The 21157-nt window shown below is 37.6% G+C and overlaps 1 protein-coding gene across 1 annotated transcript in view; it reads left to right on the plus strand.

The window, feature by feature from the left end:
* Positions 1 to 228: 228 nt before the first annotated feature.
* Positions 229 to 21157, plus strand: part of LOC102051605 (sodium channel protein type 1 subunit alpha) — a 103472-nt gene continuing 82543 nt past the window's right edge. Inside the window, exons 1-2 of the mRNA XM_027810719.2 lie at positions 229 to 730; positions 9007 to 9086. The gene's annotated coding sequence lies outside the window, so the exon portion shown is untranslated. The remainder of the gene's footprint in view (positions 731 to 9006; positions 9087 to 21157) is intronic.

Consider the following 21157-nt stretch of genomic DNA (forward strand, 5'->3'; position numbering starts at 1 on the left):
CCATCGTTTTCTTGAAAATACCAAAATCTCTGTAATGCAAGCACTTTAACCCCTGTAACACCACGCAAAACAGGTAACAAATGGTTATTTCCCCATAAACTAACTTGCATGCAGTAAGATTTATTTAAGGAAATCACATTTCCCCCTGGAAATGATTCCCATTATTTTATCTTATACCGTTGCTTTACTTCTACTCACCACAACAAGTAACACATAGACAAGTGTATGCAGAAGCAGCCTGTGTGTCTCATTCCTTAATTTGCCTTGCTGTTGCTCTCCTATTAGCTATAGCTACTCAGTCCTCTGGACACAGTGTGACAGGGACTCTGCTACCTTGGCGGTAGGTACAGCTGCAGCTTGAGCACTTGCTTGTCTGCCTCACGCTCGTAACACCCTCGCTCCTTCCGCTCATTCATTCCAGGGGAGGAATGACACCAGCATTTCTGAGCTGCTCTTGTGTTTTCTCCCAGAACACTCAGGGAAAGCAGACTTCGTGATCTCCATGCTAACTACCAGCCTGCCTGCTGCCAGTTCTCCCTACTTCTGCCAGTGATGACATTCAGCTTGCTCCTCCACGCAGGATACAGCACTGATTCCTCATTATGTAAGGCAGTCTAGGTCAAGTGTAGGAGAGACACTGCCGGCCCGAGCAAGCCAGTGGATTGCTCCCTCAGCTTCATGCTTCATGGGGTCTGCAAGCTGGATCCTGATCTTTGCCATCTCTACTTGGGTAAATGTTTTTGCATGATTTACGTGATTACTGTGCTGTTTTTCCATGCAGATAGCTGTCAGCCATGCTGTGAATTGCAGAGAGAATTTGCTAGGTGAAACCAGCTCTGTCAGCATGATTGAATTCACAGAGTAGTAGTTCTTCTAGGCATCTCAGCTTTAAGACACTTTACAAATAAATAAATCATAAATTGGCTTTGTTTAACAAGCATCTTTTCTAACCGTGTGGGGATTATTGTTAATTTGACTGATTAAGCAGTGAATGAAATCCATTTGCTTGAAGGTGGTGTGGGAAAGCATTACTGGATAGAGCTATTAGCTCTGAGAGGTTTGCTGCAGTTCCTGGCTGTTGCATTGTTTTAGCCTTGCAAATTACAAACATGTTTCTTTTATTAAACAAAACAAAAGGGGGGAGGGGGGGGGAGGGGGAAAGTTATTTCATTTTCTAGCACAGTTTGTTTAGTTTTTTGAAGTAGCAATTAAATCCAGGATGCGGTTTGCTATTTACTGCATGAATTCATAAATCTGTATGCTTCTGAAATATATAAAGTGAATACTGCAGATGAAATTACATTTAGTGACTGCTCTGCAGAATGCCAGAGCAGTACTTGTTAGCTAGATTTATGTTAGAGGGTAGGTTTTTTCCATGCACCATGTAGAATTCAAAGAATTTTTTTTATGTTTACACCCTGCTGAAAATGAGTCTGTAATGCAACATAGAACAGGTTTTCCCTTAAATGAATTATACATACTGGACATTATCAGGTGCTGGAACAGCTGATTATACTGGAATGCAGCAGACGAGGCCCTGGAAAGTAAGAGCATAACACGGATACTGCAGTATCATGTAGGGAATTTCAACAAGGCTAGCTTGCTTGCCAGGGACAATTGCTACACAATAAATTTGACAATATTTTTCCTGCATTTGAGAGATTAATTTGAAAAGTCGTGTTTATGTACAGCACCTTGGACAGCAACTTTTTTCTTTTGTGGCACTGTCGTATGCACTGCATGGGAGTTAGCAATTTGTAAGTATTAAATAATACAAATTTAAGATGCTGTAATGAATTCCAAAACATAGGGGAATTTATAGTAAAAATACCTGAGATAAACTTTGGTCAGAATTGTATCAATGAGTTATACTTAACAGCTTGCTACCAAAAAATTAATTTTACTTAAAAATAGTGATGTTTGTATTAAATTATGTTAATGAGTGCCAAAAGAGAAAATTAAAAAAAGGAAAAATTATTGCCTATTGAAAATACGACATTTACTAAATTTTCAAGTCCTATAGGTAACTGCTTACTCTAAGAATAAATACTAAGGTCCCTTTCTTAAATCAAAATTAAGTTAAATATTAACATAAGATTATGTATTAGTATCAGAGTAAAACTAATTTCGATGGGAAGTTGAAATCCTTTAAATTTGGTGTGTCGTCCATCCCCCCCTCCCCCCAAAACTAGTGGTTCTTCGCATTGTTCTAGAAATAACTGATGAAATTTAATTTCAGCACTTGTTTCTAGGTGAGGTGAATCATTTTGTCATTTTCTTATTATCTTTAAAGCTCTCTTTCTCTGGAAAAGAACTACCAAGCAGTCAGTTGTCTCTTCATCGTGGTCCTACCTTACCAGTTACTAAATTACTTTTTTTTTTTTTAATGGCAGTCATGTAGATCTATGCTGTGATTTAATAGAAACACCAGGCTGGTGCCTTCGTTAATTACATTGTGAAAGAAATTAGGGTCAAGAGAATGTAGCTCATTTTTGGTATCTTGAAAACATCTCTGTTGCAGTGCAGTCTATTACATTGTGTAATATTTTATAGATATTCTATACTTCAAAATACAAAAGTATGCCTTGCAAACAAACTCTTAAAATAATAGCATAGTATAAGTACTTAGAACAAAACTTCTAGGTACCACACATTATTGTAATGATGTACTTCAGATTCTTTGTTTCTTTCTGCCTGAAGTGTTCTGAAATAGTTATGCTATTATATATGAGCACACTGTGTTCTGTCCCATTTCAAGTGTGGGTGCTTGAGGTATTTTCTTACAGGCTTAAGGAGTATTAATAACCTACCTATTCAATTAGAAGAAAAAAAAAAAAAAGAAGAAAAAGAAAAAGACTTACTGTCTTTAAATGTATTGTGGTTTTCTGGAAGTACTATTTCTATTTTTTGCATCATGGCTCATAGCAGGGCACACACTACTTCTAAGCATAGCAAGCTGCAGATGCTTCAGTAGGATATGAAGGGTTAGGAAATGGTGTTTCCTATGTGTATTTGTATATCCTGTATTCTGGGTTTGAGAAATTAAATCTAAGCTGTAAGTTATGTGTTGAACCCAGTACAATGCAGCATATGAACCATCAGTGGTCAGTGCCTCCTCCTAGTATTTTCCTGTGGTTTACTGGAATTGTCCAATCCACAGCTACATCAGTAGCTTGCCTTCAATACTCTGTGTATTCCCTCACATCGCAATATGCAGCTTGAGTTTCTGACAAACTTTTATGTTAACTTTTCTGCACAGTAGTAGAGTTTTCTGTCCTGCAAGGGACTTTCTGTGCTGTCTTCGTAGTCATGGAAATGTCACTAAAACTGAGGAGCATGGAAACCATATGAAAGTGTGTGAATGAAATTATTTTAGAATAATGTGTTTAGCATTAAAAATGGTGAGACCATTGTTTTTGTAGGTTTTGTAACCCATAATGTAAGCAAAGTATAGGTTGTATACATTAGACTATTATTTTCTGTAAAGATATTTATATCTCAAATTTTATCTGCCCATTTTAATTTAGTGAATATACATCATAGTTAATTATACATTGTGATGACAGCCATATGCTAAGTTAGTGCCAAATTGAAAAAGAAAGACTACAAACACCTGTGGTTTAGTTTATCTCATGTAACATCTAAATGTAAGACTGTAACAGTATAATTCACAAGCTTTCCAGGTAAGTTTGGGCTCACAAATGCAGATCTTTCTCTGTCCAAAACTGCCAACTTTTATTTGCATTTAGTACACCAAAAGCTTACAGATGTGACAAAAATCTATTGCTGTAGAAACGGGCTGTATCTGTTCTGAAGATACTGGTTTAGATGCTGGCAGATGTGCTCTGTTCTTGTACAAAAAATTACTGTTCTTTTTATTCAAAGGTTTTCCTCACTTTTCCGTGAAAAGGTTGGGCACAATCTTCTGTTCTGTATTGCTACAGTCCATGTCATTTTTCTAGGTCCTGGTTCTCCATGATGATGGTTTTCCATCCTTAACTGCTTGTATAGATCTTCTCTGACTGCAGTACAATTGATTCACAGGTTGAGAAAGAGAAAAAGCCTCCTGGATTATCATGTTTACCTGCTTCTCCATGGAGGATCTGGAGTGGCTCATTCTTTATATATAAGATTAATTAGTCCCTTACTCTCACACCCATTGCAATTCACAGAATTCATTCCTAGAACACTAGAAAGAGATACTGTAAAGAATCAAGGGAGAATTCTTAATGTTTTGATAAATAACATGTATCTCAGACACCATCATTAAATATCTCTCTCTCTTAACACTACTAATTGTGTATGTTGAACACAGTCTTCCACATTGTTGCGTGCATGGTTTACTGCCATGGCTAAACATCGAAGCTTCTAAGGTTAATTTTAAAGGTTTCTCGAGTTTGTGCAGAACTGTAATGTTTGCAGCACACATGCTGAAAAGTGACAAAAAGAGCTACATTCTCTTTTTATTCATCTAGAGTTCATTATAGGTCCCTTTCAGAAAGGCAGCTGTGCTGCAGAGGATCACCAGAGAAGGACTTCCATATGAATCCTTTCATGTGCTGAAGAAATCCAGAATCTCCCAGTGCATGGTGATCACTGAGGGTGGGCAGTTTGTAGCACTTAAGCCGAACACTTACCAGGCTGTTCTTCATCAGTGCTTTTAAAAATTTGCACAGTGTTCCTAAGGCAGGGCCAAGATTAGGACTGATGAAACCCGGTATGAGGGCAAGCAAACCACACATCTCCATTAATGCAAAGTTACCAGGTGTGCAGAATCTGAAATCTGCAAGACTGCAAGCTCGAGGCTGCAAATGAAGTTTGCCTGGCAACCATGTCCCTGCTGTGCAGAGCATGGAGGTGTTCTCCTTCAGGTCTCTTGGATGGTTGCTTCAGTCCAGGCCCAAAGTTGATTGTTTCTCAGGTAATTAGGACAGGAAAAGTTGTCGCCATACCTGCAGGAAGAAGTGGTCAAAAATTTCTGAATTAAATGCAATGAGTATCCTAAGTTTGCTTGATTTTAAAAATTATTTTACTGCTGTTAGCAGTGTCATATTTGTTTAGAGACAATAAAAAAGGAAAGTTCAATTTTGGTGGGGAAAGGGAAGGAAGACCATGTTTTATTTACTGATTTTTCCATTTATCTTAGTGTTGAAGCAGCTGTGATTGAGAAATCTCTACCTTTTTTGCTTTCTGCAATTGTGATGCAGTGTATAAGTTTAAAATATTAAAAATCTAAGAACTCAAGGGATTTAGCTTTTCAGCAGTTGCAAAGAACTAGCTATTGTGCTGATAGTCTCCTCTCAAACCCCATATGAGATGACAGTCTGGTTCAAGGAGCCACCAAAGGTGCTTGTTAAGATAACCACAAACCGTATCAATTTTCCTGACACTGTAAGCTGGTGGAGCTGAACTTGAGCACCTGGTTATACCAGCGTGACCAGTGACATCTGAGCCATGAGAAATGTAGCTTTAGAAAAAGATTTCAGTTGTCTGTTAATGATACTTGGAGATTTCTGAAAGACAGTGATTATATTAAATAACCTATGCTGAACCACTACTGAGGATTAAAGAAGGATATTTATTGAAAACCGTATGCTTTCATAATACATTAAAATTATGTTTAAGCTGGGGGAAATTTCCTGTGTCCAGTGTTATGTTCAGGACTAGAACTGAAGGCACCTGTGGTATCTCAAAGACTTTTTGCTGCCTGCTTTTTATTGTTTAATCTATGCCAGTTCCTAGATTATAGTAGGGTTGGTTTTTGGTTGGTTGGTTGGGTTTTTTTGTGGTATTTATTTCATTTCAAAATGCAACATTTTAAAGGACCTATGCCCCTAAAATGTCAAACATGCTGAAACTGTAGCGAAGAGTGGAGGAACTCATATTAAAACTTCAAGCTGAGGAGTAAATATTCTGCTTCTTAACCTAGTGATAAATCTGTATTTATAAACACCAGGCAATTTATCATTTCCAGAAATATCCTCCAAACAGAAAGATTTCTAGGAATGATCAATAGGCATCAGTAATAGTATCTAATCATCTGTTTAGTATTTAAAATTTTAAGGATGATTCTGTCAGAGGTGTTACTAGCACTACAAAGTAATTTGTCACCTGCAAATGCTCTTCATGACACCAAAGAACTTTGCAAATGTCTGAAAAAAGCCAAAACACCTCATCTTTTACAATTATATCTAAATAAGAATCAAACACCTGGAGAGTATGTTACCAGCTGATAATAATAAGGTAATAGTTTATACATCTTTCTGCCTCAAGGTCATAGAATTGAACTTTGGGTAGCGGGCACCTGCCTGAGCTATTTAGCAATCCACCAGTAGTGCCATCAGAAAAGCGAAATTCAAAAGTTGTGATCATGGCAGCAGTGAAACATGAATGCATGTGAAGTATTTCTAAATCAGTGCTCAGGCACACTCAAAGGACCCAGGTCGTGTGGCTGATTCCAGCTTGGTCTGGCCCTTTGTATGTCAGCAATTGAGTATTACTATTTGGATATATTATGACGTGTTTTAACCTAATATTTAGTGTCATAAGGTTGCTTGCTGTGTTGCTTTAATCACTTTAATATTGCAGAGAAAATATTTTAAAATTTGTGAGATTAGATTTCTTTGTTAGAACAACTGTTCATAATATTCTGTATTGATAAATGCTTGAAAATTAGGTATTATACTGAGCCATTCCAAGTTCTTGTTGTAAAGGGCCAAGCATGTCAGGCCACCACATAAGGTGAAGAAATTCAGCTTCACATAGCTTGGATTCCAGCAAAATTTAAGCAGTCAGAACCTCGTGATGTAGGAATATTAATAAAGGACATATCGGAGCAATACTGGAATTTACTCTAGGGGATCAAATTCATTAGAGCTGCCTGGGGTCACTGAATTGCAGATTAACGTGTGAAATATCTGTTATAGGTGACAGCCTTATTACATACAGGTATGAATTAGGTTTATTTTCTTCTATCTTTACATGCCAAAATTGTATTACACAATGAAAGAAATGCAGTATTATTTTTGGACCATCTTCTGTGCACCTCTTGCCTTCCCAGTCACTGCCCCCTTCCTTTCCTACCCTACCCACCCCCTCCAGCATGGCTGGCACTAGGGTCTGTAGAAGCGTTTGCTGATGGCCATCCCAGTTCCACATGCAAGGAAGCAAAACGAGAAATACATACTGCTGTCTGATTCAGCTCAGGCTGAGGCTGATCCAGTGCAGCTGGAGTTTGTTGAATTAGCAGTTACTGTTACTTAGCAGTCTGATTTTATTTTTTTTTTTTAAAAAAAAGGCATATTTTTGTCTAGGTTCCAGATTTGGCTGCGCAGCTGTCATCTGAGCATGCAGGAACGTATAGCTGTGACGTGGCGGTCGTGTGCCAGGCTGAGTGAGTGGCAATGCAGTCTGTGAGAGATGGACACGGCACATGACTGGCACAGGAACCTTTTGGTGGATGGTTTGTTTTGTGGTTTTTTTTGTGATTGAGACCCATGACTGAAGATGTCGAACCTACCACCACTGCTCAGTGGGGAGGTGTGAATCGGGACAGAGGACAGGTAGCGTGTAGTTGTGGCATGCCTGGAAAACCTGGAAAGGTTTCTGGTGCCTTCCTAATAGACCACCCTCACTATTTCCTTCTCATGTTTCAGAGACAAATACTTAACAGAAAAGAAAATTAATGAAAAATTTTACTCGTTTAACACTAGATAAAGAAGTCTACTTTGCAGTGCAACCCATGCCTTTTGTTCCTTGCTGAAGGAAAACGGGGCTGTAGATTTTCAGGGTCGTTTAAGTCAGAAAATCTTGTCAAGAGGAATCTTTTACAGCTGGTTCATTTCTTTTGCCGGTAGATGGGGCTGTCCTTTAAGGTGATAGCTTGGTATTTTACACCCCACACACCCCGTCCTTTTTTCTTTCTTCACCCTCCTCTGTGTCTCTTCATCCTCTTCCAATCCCCCCTCGGTTTTTTCTTTCTTTCTTTTTTTTTTTTTTTTTTCTTTCTGCTTTTTTTCCCCTGCTATTTGCTGATTTGTATTAGGTAACAGAGCAAGCCTCAGAACAGGAGACCGACAACGAAGCAGAGAGGATACTGCAGAGGTCTTTTTTTTTTTTTTTTTTTTTTTCCCCCCCCTCCAATGAGAATGCAGCAATTTATAAATACTTGGTAACCTTTTCGAACTGTGAAGCTGAACAACTTTATTAGAGAGCAATTCAAGCATTTCATCATCATCCTCTCTTGGGTTTTTTATTTTTGTTTTCCTCATAATACATCTGAAATTCACGTTTTATCAGGTAAGCCATCTGGATGTTTAATTCAAAACCTTAGTTCATTTATGTGAGCTATCTGCATTGCCCCCCCCCCCCCCCTTATTTTTTTCTTTTTTTTTATCATTCCTGAATGCTTGCTTTGTAGTTATTATTAAGTATATAATTAAGAAGAAAATCCAATTTTGGTGTTGTTAAAAATGGTTTAAAAGCTGCAGTCAGGTCTTTTTGGCAGCACAGCATTTTGTTACAAGATGGATTTAACTGGCCTTATATTTTTGGGTGTTTGCCAGTTTTTTTGGCTGCGGGGGAGGGAGATGGGGTGGTGGTGTTTAAATTATTCAAGATTTTTCCCCTGAACTGTTTAGAAGTTAACAGAGGTCATGTTGTTCCTTCACATGGAAAACATATTGAGGACTAAAGCAAGAAATGGTGTCGTCAAAATCCTGGCATTGCAGGAGTGAACAGTTTTCCTTCCCATAGAGAAGCTCTGCCTTAAGGCTAAATGCTTCACACACATTTGAGGTTTACCAAAGGAAGAACTCCCTCCTCTTTTCTCTTTCTCCCTCTCACACACACACACACACACTCTCTCTCTCTCTCTCTGTCCTTAGTCTTTCTGATCAGGTGCACTGCTAGAAGCTCTTACTTTCATTTACACACTGATCAGGACTGGTTGTAATGCTGTAGATATAACTCGGTTCATAATCTGAACCGTCTTGCTTTTTCAAACAGCACAAGAAATTTGCCAGGCGGACATCAAGCTCTTTCAGCGTCTTTTCTAAAATGGATTTCTTCTCTGCTGCTTGTCTGAGGTATGTGCTTGAAAGATTTCCACTAAACTAATTTACCTGGGATTGAGCTGTCTGTTCAACCCACCTGTCCTTCATCCCTGCTTTGAAGAAGCTGTTGTTGCTTATTCTGCAGTATTTGCAAATGGGTTGGTGTTTGCTATCACTGCTGAAAACCTGTTCAATTGTACTTATTCCAGAAATGCTGATTTGTGGTTACAGTGTCAAACTCCTGAGCTACATTGCCTGATGTTAGTGTTGCATTCTTGAAGTGCACCTGCCTTTCTGTGGCATTTTTCAGGCTTGGCCAATGTGTTAATACAAAGTACAAAGGAAAATAGACTGTGCTAAAAATGGCTCTGAGAATCTAATGTGAAACAGTAGCAGGATGATTGCTGTCAAGACTGACACCCTGTTAGTTTATTCTGTTGAGCCTTTCTTGTGTGATCTTGAATGTTTGCTGAAGTATTTAGACACAGGAAAGCAAGTCACAAGGAAAGAGACAGGCAGCCTTAGACTGATTGTCCTCAGTTTTCCAGGTAATCACAGGAAGTTTTCATTATTTTAAAGAAAGTATCAATGATGGGAGGGGTGGGAAGTAAAAGCTTTAGCCCGTCTTTAGGGTTGTCACATTTTTATTGCATATGGCATAGTATAATCAGTACAATTTCAAGGAAATTCTGGGAAACAACAGCAATTTGCATAGTATCTTGTGTCAGAAATGAATAATTTTAAAATCTGGCTATAATGATTTACAGAAGAATTATATAGATTAATGTGTCGTGGAGTCATATATCCTATGAGCCGTTTGAAACTATACTTTACAGCAGGAGCAAGGGTAGTTTATTACTGATCACTGGAGTCTACGTTGAAATTGTCATACTATAACCTAAACTTGCTTTAAAGTTTCAGAAGTTGTAAATGTCAACAACTGAGACAGCGGGAAAGCTAAAGTAAAAGACAGATTATTTTATCCTTAAAATGAGGGTGTCCTTGAACTAGAAAACCTTCAGAAAGTCTATGAATATGACTCTTCTCTTCAATGTATGATCTCAGTGCCAAGCACTTTAAAGGAGAGCTGGTTGTTGAATTTTAAGGATGGCATCACTGCTACCATCCATATTACACTACATCCTTCCAACATGTGAATTCTGCTGCAAGAGTTTTGTACCTTAATGACAGAAGTAGATATATTTAGGGGACAAAACCACAAAGCTTAGCACTGGATTTTGTCCCTTAAATATTTTACTGAACCTTCTCTATTATTTTTGGCTTCTTTAAATTGAAGAACTGAAATTAAAGAAGTGTGAAATTTTTCCTGCTATTGGTTATGAGAAATATTCTGGCAGTAATTAGGAGAAGTGGGTACTTCTTTGCAAATTTCTTTTGGAAAGGGGCAGAAAGCTTGCACCAATTTGTCCATCTGTCTGTGTGTATATTTAGAACTGTGATACTCTACTGGATGAATGTCTTTTCTTTCATTTTATTAATTTTCTGAACTCCAGTACCAACTCATGTGTGAGAAAACACATTGGGTCTTTTTGACTAAACATCATGAAGAGATTTGTTGATTCTCTTCCAGTAACTGGAACATACTCTACCTTCTTTTTCTCTTTTGGGGGTAGTGGGATTTCACAAGAGACCTGTATTTGACCTGTAGACTCTCTGTTGATGCCAAAACAGATACAGCAGAAGACAAACTAAATTTGAAATAGGGCAACATATAGTCAGACTTGTAAACTGAGAAAAACAATGTTATGCCATCAGTAAGACATACTAGATAAGGAATACCATTAGGCATTTTTTAGCATAATGCTTTAGAGCACTTAAGAGATCAGATTGCTCAAAGAGAAAAAAAAATCATAAAACTAAAATATTCTAAAATGAAGGAAAAAAAGGAACCTTTGAGTAAATTTTAACCATTAAAAGCTAAAACTGATGTTTCTGACTAAACCTAATATTGTAGGGAGATGGAGAGTACCATGCAAGTTCTCAACATGTTTTTTCTCAAAACTCAGTAGTTCTGGCACATGTTACTTCCATTTTTCTAGTTGTAGGTTTATTTGTAGATTTCTATCCATGAAAACATAGAAAAGTTGGAGGGAAACAACTGAAAGGTTGGTATGGGTGAACTAATTCATTAAATGACAAATGCAGACTTGGAAATCATCATAATTTCCATAGTGGGGTTAGTCCACTTTCTGTAAAATGTACTGATCTCTTTTTATTCAATATTAGTAATATTTATTTAAAGAATCAATGTCATGTCTTACTGAATACATGGGTGGTCAGTGTTTTCAGGCTTCCTGTCTTTTACTGATTAATGTGTCATCATTTCTGTGTCTTCCATTTCCAGCAATGTGTGTGGTTCCAGGTGCTCTTTCACGCTCTTCTAACGTGCTATTTAGCTCTGACAAAAGTAATTGATTTTATTTTGCACTTGTTACCAAAATTCTGGGTAATCTTTCCCTGCCATATTAAATACCACTTGAAAACCCATGATTCAGTCACCTTGCTATTTATTGTTTGCATTTATTAGCCAAAAAACTCTCTCTTTCCTTCCTCTGCGCTGGGAAATTCTCATTACATTGTTTTTCTGAACACAAGTTTCCATCACTTTCTGTCTCAGCAGTATTCAGTGCATTCCTGAGCATGTTTCCAGTGCTCTATTTTGAAACATTTCTGTCCTTCTTTTTATTCATTTCCTCTTTTTTCAAAAGTGTCTGACAAAAAAAAAAAAAAAAAAAAAAAGACAAAACCCTGTAATTTTGGTCCCAGAAACATCCAGCTCAGTTCGTGCTTTCAAGCTTTGCCTCATCTCATACCCTCTATCTTGGTAATTTATTTCAGTACCTTGTAAACATGTAGATCAATCTTTTTCATCTTTCTCCTACTCCTTAGACAGATTCTCTAATTAACTTCAAGCATTACTTTTTTGAATTACTTCATAATACAATTCAAAACATTGAAGATCATCCTCCTGGTAAAACAAAACAAAACCCAAGTCCTGTCAAGGTCAGAAAGAAAAATTTAGCAATAAATGTAGCTTGTGTGACTCCAATAAGCTTTTTTTAGTAGTGGTATTGGTCAAAGATGACAAAACTAAACAGCATTTAGATGACAAAACTAAACAGTAAAACAGTACTTTTGAACTGAAGTAATGTATCTGAAGGAAGCTTTCAAATGCTTGGTTTTTTAAGCGCATTTTAAGCCAGTGACTTGACTGTGTTCCAGATGTATTTGCGTGCAATGCTTCCATCCTCTCATCCCTCCCTGGACTCCATTTTCTACTTACTCTCTAATGGTGTTTCCTTTGGAGTGAGATCTTTCATTTTATTTAACGATTTAAAGTGTCTCACTGTTTTGTTTCAAATTATTGTTGAATTGTTTGCCAAGAGGAAATTGTGACAGAGATGTTTCTGAGGCAGTTGGTAGGTGCTCCTCCTAGGAATGTCTCAGCAGGGCTTTTTCAGTAGCTTTGTAGGATTCCTGGAGTAGGTCTATGGATAAAAGCAAGGGAAGAGGCTGGTGGGTCATTAGCAGCTGAATACTGGAGATGAATTCCATATGTCCATAGTGGGTGGGACAGAAAGTGAAGACTGAAGAAATGGGCTCATCCAGATGAGATATGGGGAGGAACTTTCTAATAGAGAGTACAGAGAAGAGCTGCAATAGAGTGTCAGAGGAATCTGTGAAATTTGTCATGAAGATCTGTAGGAAGAGGTTAGATGAAACATCTGTTGGGAAACAGATATAATGACCTCGCCTTGGGCAGGGGCGTGAACTAGGTGGCCTCCGGTCATTGTTTCCAACACATTTTTTCTGAGAGTCTACAAAAAGAAGTAGATATCTGAGGTACAACAAACTTAAAGTATATCATAAATTATATAGGGTCTAAAATAGACCTCCTAAAAGCTATCTTTACTAGGATTTCCTTTAAGTGTATAAGCATCCCCTCAAAACATTTATTCTATGGTATATACACTCTGGAACACTTCCTATATATCTAGAAAGAACAGAAAGTATGTCCTATTTTTTTTTCTTAGTGTTTCTTCTAGATTAAATAGGCTTTACTGGTTAACCATAGCAAATATGTGAATAAAGGGATAGAAAAAAGATGTTTGGCAAATCTGATTGATTTTTGCTTATTGTCAGGAGAATACCATGCACTTAATTAAAAAGATTTTTAAATTGATAGTTTATCTTTAGTAGAGAGAACTAGGACACTTCAAAAGCTGATCAAATAAAGTGAGTGTACCAGAGCCATTTCAATGTTTTCTATTTTATGTTAATGTTCAGTATATTTCACAGATAAGAAACCCAATCTGATATATTTATTTTCTGAAATGAAAGCTTAAACGATGTCACATGTATCATCTGAAATGTGCAGTGATAGACAGAGACAGACAGTTTTTCAGAGCTCCATACTGGCTGCATTAACTGTGCTTCATTGAAAAAGATCTTATCCAACAATATTTTTTTTCTTAAACGTTAACTATGCGATTCAAATATTATCTAGAAACCTTGCATCTGAGTATTTTTGCCTTCAGGTCAACTTATTTTCTCTTTATACACATACAGGGAGGTAGACCAGAAAGGATGACCTTTTACTATGTTTTCAGGACTTCATATTGTCTCAAAATACTCTGAATTAATAAAATGTCTGAAACAAAAAATTGCACTCCAAGGAAAATGATCTGTCCATTACAACAGCATTTTTCTTGGTCATTTTGGCTCCATCTATGCCCAGACTAACTGGCATTGAGATAGCCTGTGTCTGCAAAGGGTCTTGTCCCTAAAAACCTGGTAGCTGTATACACCCTGTCAGCGGAGTATGCCTTCTGATGTGAGCTAACCTTGACTCATGTCCCCAAGCTCCTTGGGAAACTACTAATTCAAACAAATGAAAATTGTACCAAGATCCACTCTTTTTAACTAGTACACTATTAATTAACTAGTAGCAGTGGTGCTACCATTTTTTTTCACTCACAAATTTTAATCCAACCTAGAAAGAACCATTGTCTCCTGTGGTTTGCTAACAACCACATTTGCTTAGGTTATCGTTACAATGAGCTGAAAATGAGCAACAATGAGCTTAGAAAACACACATTTTGCTTGCTTGTTTGTTTGTTTTAATCGATAATAGTTAATATGCAATGCCAGTCCCAAGGATTCTTACAGCTTATGGGAGTTCTAGGGCTACAGCCTGGTAAAAGAAATTCTCCTATCTTTTAGACAGAGTGTCTGGTAGTTTTGACTCTAGGTTGCATGCTGCCCAGCTGCTGAACAGGCTGGCTGTGTGTCTGTCACCTGTGGGCATTGACCCCAGATTTACCCTCTACTTTCCCCTCAGGACAGGTTTGTGTACATCTGGGAAGTCTAAGTTCAGACTAATCCTGAACCAGCACTAAATAATATTTAATAGCTGTGATAGGAGAAACAAAAATGCATACTGCTCAAGAATAGAGATTGACAGATTACAAGACGTGCTAACAAGAGAAAGCGAAGTGGCTGATACAGTAACCCCTCTCTTATGTCTGCATGCCTAATTCCGAGACAATAGCTAGCATTGGGTTTCTTGGGGAAAAAGAAAATAGAAAAAAATGGAGCTGAGGAAAAATTTATCAATTATATTTTAAAAATACAGGGGAGTAGTAAACATTCAATTTTATTTTTAAAAGCTATTTCTCTGTTCCAAAACAGATGTCTTCAGCACATTAAGTACTATGTAACTGTCTAATAGTAACAACAGTGTTTTATTTAAAATTTTCTCTCCCTTTTTCTTTGACCTCTTTGCACGTAACATTTCTATGAGTGTCTCAGCAGTGACATTTATTTCTCAGGTTTGTGTACTTTGTAGGATTCTGAAATGCAGGAAACTGGTTGGTTTTGGCAATAGTTTTTTTTCCTCCTGTGATTAAAGTAAGATTGACTATGATATAAGGCTGAAGTTTCATAAGACAGGTCTAAACTTATGTATTTAAGTCTATATTTAGGTACTCAGGTAAAAAATACAACGTCTCAAAATCAAGTGACAAGAATTTCACATTGCCTTTTGTGTGAATTCTTGATTGCTCCGTGCTTTGGAAAAGGCTGGGTTATGCCTTTAGCTATCTGTTCAGATAAATTCCAGATATGAAATATGAGCCTATTGCTCTCTTTCATGTGAGAAAAGATTGTGAAGATGGCTAAATAATGGCTGTGAGTAGCAATTAGCATTATTCTGAAGTCCACACAGTAAGCAATTTCCCCTTCTCTTTAGAGGCCTGCCGGCCTGGTTTTCACTCTGTAATGCTGCTGATTCAGGGGGCTTTCCTGAAGCAGTAATTATTAACTGCTTTGGGGGATTAAAACAAGAATGTTGTTTTATTTTTTTGAGACATCATTATATTATCTCAACTAAAATACTCTATTGCATTGTTATAGGGTGTATTTTTACTTCTGGAAGTTTCAGAACCTTGCTCTTACAATGCTCTCTTGGGCTGTAGTTTGGAATGCATTCCTTCATATTAGTCTTCAAAAGTATACAGTCTTGAACTTTAACCTCTCATAAAATCCAGATTCTTACCCACAAGTTGATTTATTTTGCTTTGTGTCCAACGTTACCTGTTGCCATGCATACATATGGATGTTTTTGTGTGCCTGTAATAGACAGGCCTTCACATATGGCATCAACCTGTACAGGCTATTCCAACACAGACAGAAAGGGAATCATTGCTCCAACTAGCACAAATCCAAATACAAGGAAAAATGCTCAGATGGCACAGACAGAAAGAAGACCTTTAAGGTGAAGGAGTAGTATTGGTAGCTGAGCAGCCTAACCACTGGAGAGTTTTGGAAGGTATCTTGAAAAAAGAAGAGGTTAAAGGAAGAGTAATGAGGCAGCTTTGCAGATATTTGTGTCTCCCTAAATGAGATTGGGAATCTTCTTCAAAAGCACAATGTTGATGTAAATTTTAAATTTGAACAATGGCATTAACATCTAAAAAATGGAATTTGAAATAATGAAGAAAAACTGCAAAGATGCTTTGAGAGGAAACCAGTCATCTGTTTTTCTGAGAATTTATACAGCAGGATAACATAGCCTAAGCAACTAGTTAGAAAATCACCCTGGATATAGGCAGGTTTTGTTTGGTAAGGCCAAAGAAATTTTCCTTCTTTGTAAGCATGATGGGAAACAAAACTGTTTGACAGTGATAACCTTGTGGATGGCTAAGAAAGACTGTATCTTAGATATGTGTGGGGAGGGGGGAAAGTACAGTAAGATTTAGACAGTTGGACTCCAAAACTTAAATGAAGACATCTGACACGTAAGAGTCAGATTTATCATGACTGCTAGTAGCACAGACACCGCCAAGCTCAGTAGCCCTTAGGCGGGAGTTGCTAGCCTTTCATCTCCCAAGCTGCTGTGATAAGCACTGTCATGGCTTAACCCCAGCCAGCAGCTGAGCACCACGCAGCCCCCCCGGTGGGACAGGGGGGTGAATTGGAAAAGTGAGAAAAGTCGTGGGTTGAGATAAAGACAGTTTAATAGGTAAAGCAAAAGCCACATGCACAGACAAAGCAAGCCAAGGAATTTTTTCACCACTGCCCATGGGCAGGCAGGTGTTCAGCCATCTCCAGGAAAGCCGGGTTCCGTCACGTGTAACAGTTACTTGGGAAGACAAATGCCATCACTCCGAATGTCCACCCTCTTTCTCCTTCTTCCCCCAGCTTTATATACTGAGTATGACATCACATGGTATGGAATATCCCTTTGGCTAGTTTGGGTCAGCTGTCCCAGCTGTGTCCCCTCCCAATTCCCTGTGCTCCTCCAACCCTTTCGCTGGCAGGGCTTGAGAAACCGAAAGTCCTTGACTTAGCATGAACATTACTTAGCAACAACTGAAACCATGGTATGTTATCAACGTTATTCTCACACCAAATCCAGAATGTAGTGCTGCACCAGCTACTAAGAAGAAAATTAACTCTATCCCAGCTGAAACCGGGACAGTACTCTGACTCAGATGAACTGCTCCCCCTGGAAATTGAAAACACACCAGCAATGGCAGTGGAAGGAAGTCTGAAATAATTAAAACTTGGGTCAATTGGACTGCATATATGGTCAATAGGATGTTTCTGAAGGGAGCCTGGAGACCAAAATAGCTACAGCTGTCCATGCTGCCTGCTTCCAGCAGGGCCCATGTGGTCTGGACAGCTCAGGTGCTGTTCTGAAAAGGTAGTCTTCAAAGGTGTGTAAACCCGTTTACTGCAATGTGAACACATCTTGGCTGTCTGCTCTTGAGCGCACAAGAACAAGAGTAACTCAAGAGAGGTATCTTCCTAGAAAAGCTCAGAGATCTGCTGCTGCGAACTTGGAGATTTGCAAGCCTCCCTAATCCAGGAGGACTTTCTATAACAGGCAATATGGACAGGTTCCTATCATCTCAGGAGCAGCTTGTGATGGAACGCAGTTTTAGCTGCACACTGTCAAATGTAGTACAGGTGTAGCCTGAGAAAAATGGGTAGTAAAATTAAACAGAACTTGAGATTTATCAGCAGCAGTATGAAGTTTTACCTGCTCATATTTCAAAACAGGCATCTTAAGATTTGGTACTGTATTATATTGTGCATCTTAACTGAGGTCCTGTCATTGTAGGGGACACAGTCAGTAAGCAGACAGGCTGTGTAAGGTACCCAGTCACAGTCTTATGCTTAGGCCATCTGTTATATGTGAGATCATTGTGTTCTCACTGGAAAAATATATCTTGCTCCACACTCTCATCTGTCTTTAACTGTCTTTTATGGTGGTAAGGGTTTTGATCTCGACCTTTTTCAGTTTTGGAATATTTTGGATACACTCACTTTGGATACCCACTTGCTGGCTTGCTCCAAGCTTCTGCGGTCAACCCGTAATTCACCCAAGAGCTGCCTCATCACCAGGCCCAGCAGAGAGCCTGACTTCACAATCACGTACCTGAACACCCAGCCCCAATCCGACCAAGCCCAAAACACTCCCCACGCAGCGCCCTGCTTCCAGGAAGCCCAGCTGCCTGGGAAGGCTGGAGAGGACATGGAGGGAGGGAGCATACTTGCCTTCATTCTCACCCCCTAGGACCCGTTTACTTAAGGACAGTGTTAAGTTCAAGGCCCTCATGGGCTTGCCAGAAAAGTGAAAAGATTTCATAGAGGAAGAAAGTTTGAGCAAGAAAAGTAAAGACAGGCAGGCAGAGGAAAACTTTTGATTACACTTTCATACATTTTTTTTCATGTTTTTCTCCAGGCTGACTCCCTGACCCCATCCTCAACCTTTCCCACTTTGCGAATCACTGTTTCATAGCAATTATTTCTAATGACATTGTGTGTTGTATGACATTACATGCCATAATGTGAAAAGCATTTTACCATCCCACAACCTGAAATATGAAAAAAAATTTGCACTATAAGTGACAAAAGACCTCCGTCATGATGAATTTATAAACACTCTACAAAATTTTTAATAAGTACTTATTGGATGATGGATGATATATGTATATATGTATATATATATGTATATTTACGACCTCCGTCATGATGAATTTATAAACACTCTACAAAATTTTTAATAAGTACTTATTGGATGATGGATGATATATGTATATATGTATATATATATGTATATTTACGACCTCCGTCATGATGAATTTATAAACACTCTACAAAATTTTTAATAAGTACTTATTGGATGGTGGATGATATATGTATATATGTATATATATATGTATATTTACTTTTTTGCTATAGTACTTTTATTAATTTATTATTATATTATAATAAATTATTAATTTATTAATAAAATTAATAAATATACCTCTAACTCGTATTTCTTTTTTATGCATTAGTCCTACAGCACTGAAATACCAAAGTGTGTTCAGAAAAAGAAACTGCATTTTTTAGCACATATGAAAGTCAGATGGTAACATTTCAGTATGTAAAAGAATGCTAAAGGGAAGTATTCTTTCAGGTTAATGTGCTTCTAAGGTAAGACAAAAGGGTATGAGTTGAAGTTACATGTTTACCTAGCACTGATCAGAATTATTCTTCAAGATATAAATCAAATATATCAATTAAGTAATAGGACTTACCTGCTTGACCGAGGTCTCTAGCATGCTTTGAGAACAGCTTCGATAGAATTAAGAGTTCATCTCATTACAAACTTACAACTTGATGCAATTTTAAACCATAGAGAAAACCAATAATTTTAAGACTAATAAATACGGAAAACTGGATACACAGGCATAACAAACCAACTCCTACTCAAAACTGCTAAGACCTGAACATTTTTCTGTATCTATGCTTTTCATAGGCCTTTTCCTCAAAAACAAATTAAGATTTGTTTGATGTCATTCCCACCTACAAATATTGTCCACAATTTGCCCTTTATCTTGTAATCAATGTAACCTTATCATTTCTAAGCTTCTGAATTGTGCAGGTTTCCCTCAGACTTAAATGTCCTTCAATTCCTTGGAGCCATGACCTCTGCGTTGAGTTGATCTCTTCTCTGACAACGTTCATTGTTCACATACTAAAGACTTGCTTTTCATAACTGGTTATTCTTATCTTTATGTAGTGCACTTGTTTCTATTGTTGTGCCCTCTCTCAAACTCATTTACAAACAGGTTTAAAAAATGAAGTTTCCTCTTTTGGCTGCTCACTGTAAGCTTTTTTATACAAATACATGTAGGCTGTGTATGTGACACCTGCAGAAACATCACTCAGCTCTCAGAGTCCGGCAGGGAGTAGTGCCCTCTCTTCAGATGCGTTGGTCAGACCAGAAGGGTGATGTGCTGAGGAATGCCTCTGCATCATTCCTCAGCTGGCTGTACTGCAAATCAATACCTGACTCTGGGAGTCTGAGTGGCTAAAGCTTTCTTTCATCTAGTAGGGCTAGAACTAGCTTTCACACTGGGTCTGCTATTAGCAGAGTAAAGAGTTATGGGACAACAATGACTAATCTTATCATTTATCTTCAAACTATTCAAGATATTGCCCTGGATACCCAATGCCAAGATACCGGAAGATATTATAAATCACTACTATAAACTAAAAATTACTATTTAGAAAAAGTGTTCCAAAACACTTTAACCTCTATTACAACATTAAAAATGACAATTTAGAACAGCAATAAGAAGCTCCAATAAAAAATTGAAGAGTACTTTCAGTCATTAAACAGACAAATGTGTGGTTTTGAATAAGAATAGCTTCAAGTACTTTAGTCACCAATCACAAATCCTTTAAAATGGGTAAACTGTTATTCCCTTATCAGAAGAGCTGAGATTGAAAGAGATGTGGTTTGCTGTTAGTCAGATCTGCCGTTATTTACTGGGGTTTTCACTATACCATATTGCTTCTCCTCTTTGAGTTCTCATCATAGAGGTGGATCCATGTGAACAGATTCACATGATACAGACCATGTCATTTCAGTTTCAATTCAAGATAGAATGCAAGAAAGAAACCTTTAAAATTATTAAATATTTTATTACTTCATTAGTTTCTTTAACAAAGTTTAGCTGCACATTTGATGGGCACTGAATGATATTTATATGAACTGCAGATCTCAAGCCTCTTTCCTTTTTATATTTCTGTACCTATATCTGAGAATGGTCTCTTTGCAAAATAATCACTAAATGTGTACTGTAATTACATTTCTAACCACATATCTTAGTACTATATCAGATAAAGTATATGTCACTTGGTTTTTAGTAGATGATCTGGTCTTCAAGAAAGTACCAGAAGTGGCTAAGAACTTAAATTACAGAGTGTTGCTGTAAAATTTGTTATAATTTATGCTATTTTTAAGTATATAGCTATGTTTCAGAAATTTCTGATTAATGGTTTTCTGTTTTCAGATATCACATGGTACCCCTTAGTTCTGCTGTCTTTTGACTTTGCTGTTGCCTGCAATATACATTTTGTCTGTTTACTCAGTACAATTAATAGCATTAAGTTCATTGATTTCTAAATGTTCTGGGCTGCTAAATGCTTAAAGTCTCTGAACATAATATATTCTTACTTATGTTAAATAAGCACATTTCTTTAATTTTTCATCTTGACCAACCATAGGATTAAAAAACCCA

This window comes from Falco cherrug, chromosome 8 (genome assembly GCF_023634085.1).
Source record: "Falco cherrug isolate bFalChe1 chromosome 8, bFalChe1.pri, whole genome shotgun sequence".
In the NCBI taxonomy this organism is placed as follows: domain Eukaryota; kingdom Metazoa; phylum Chordata; class Aves; order Falconiformes; family Falconidae; genus Falco; species Falco cherrug.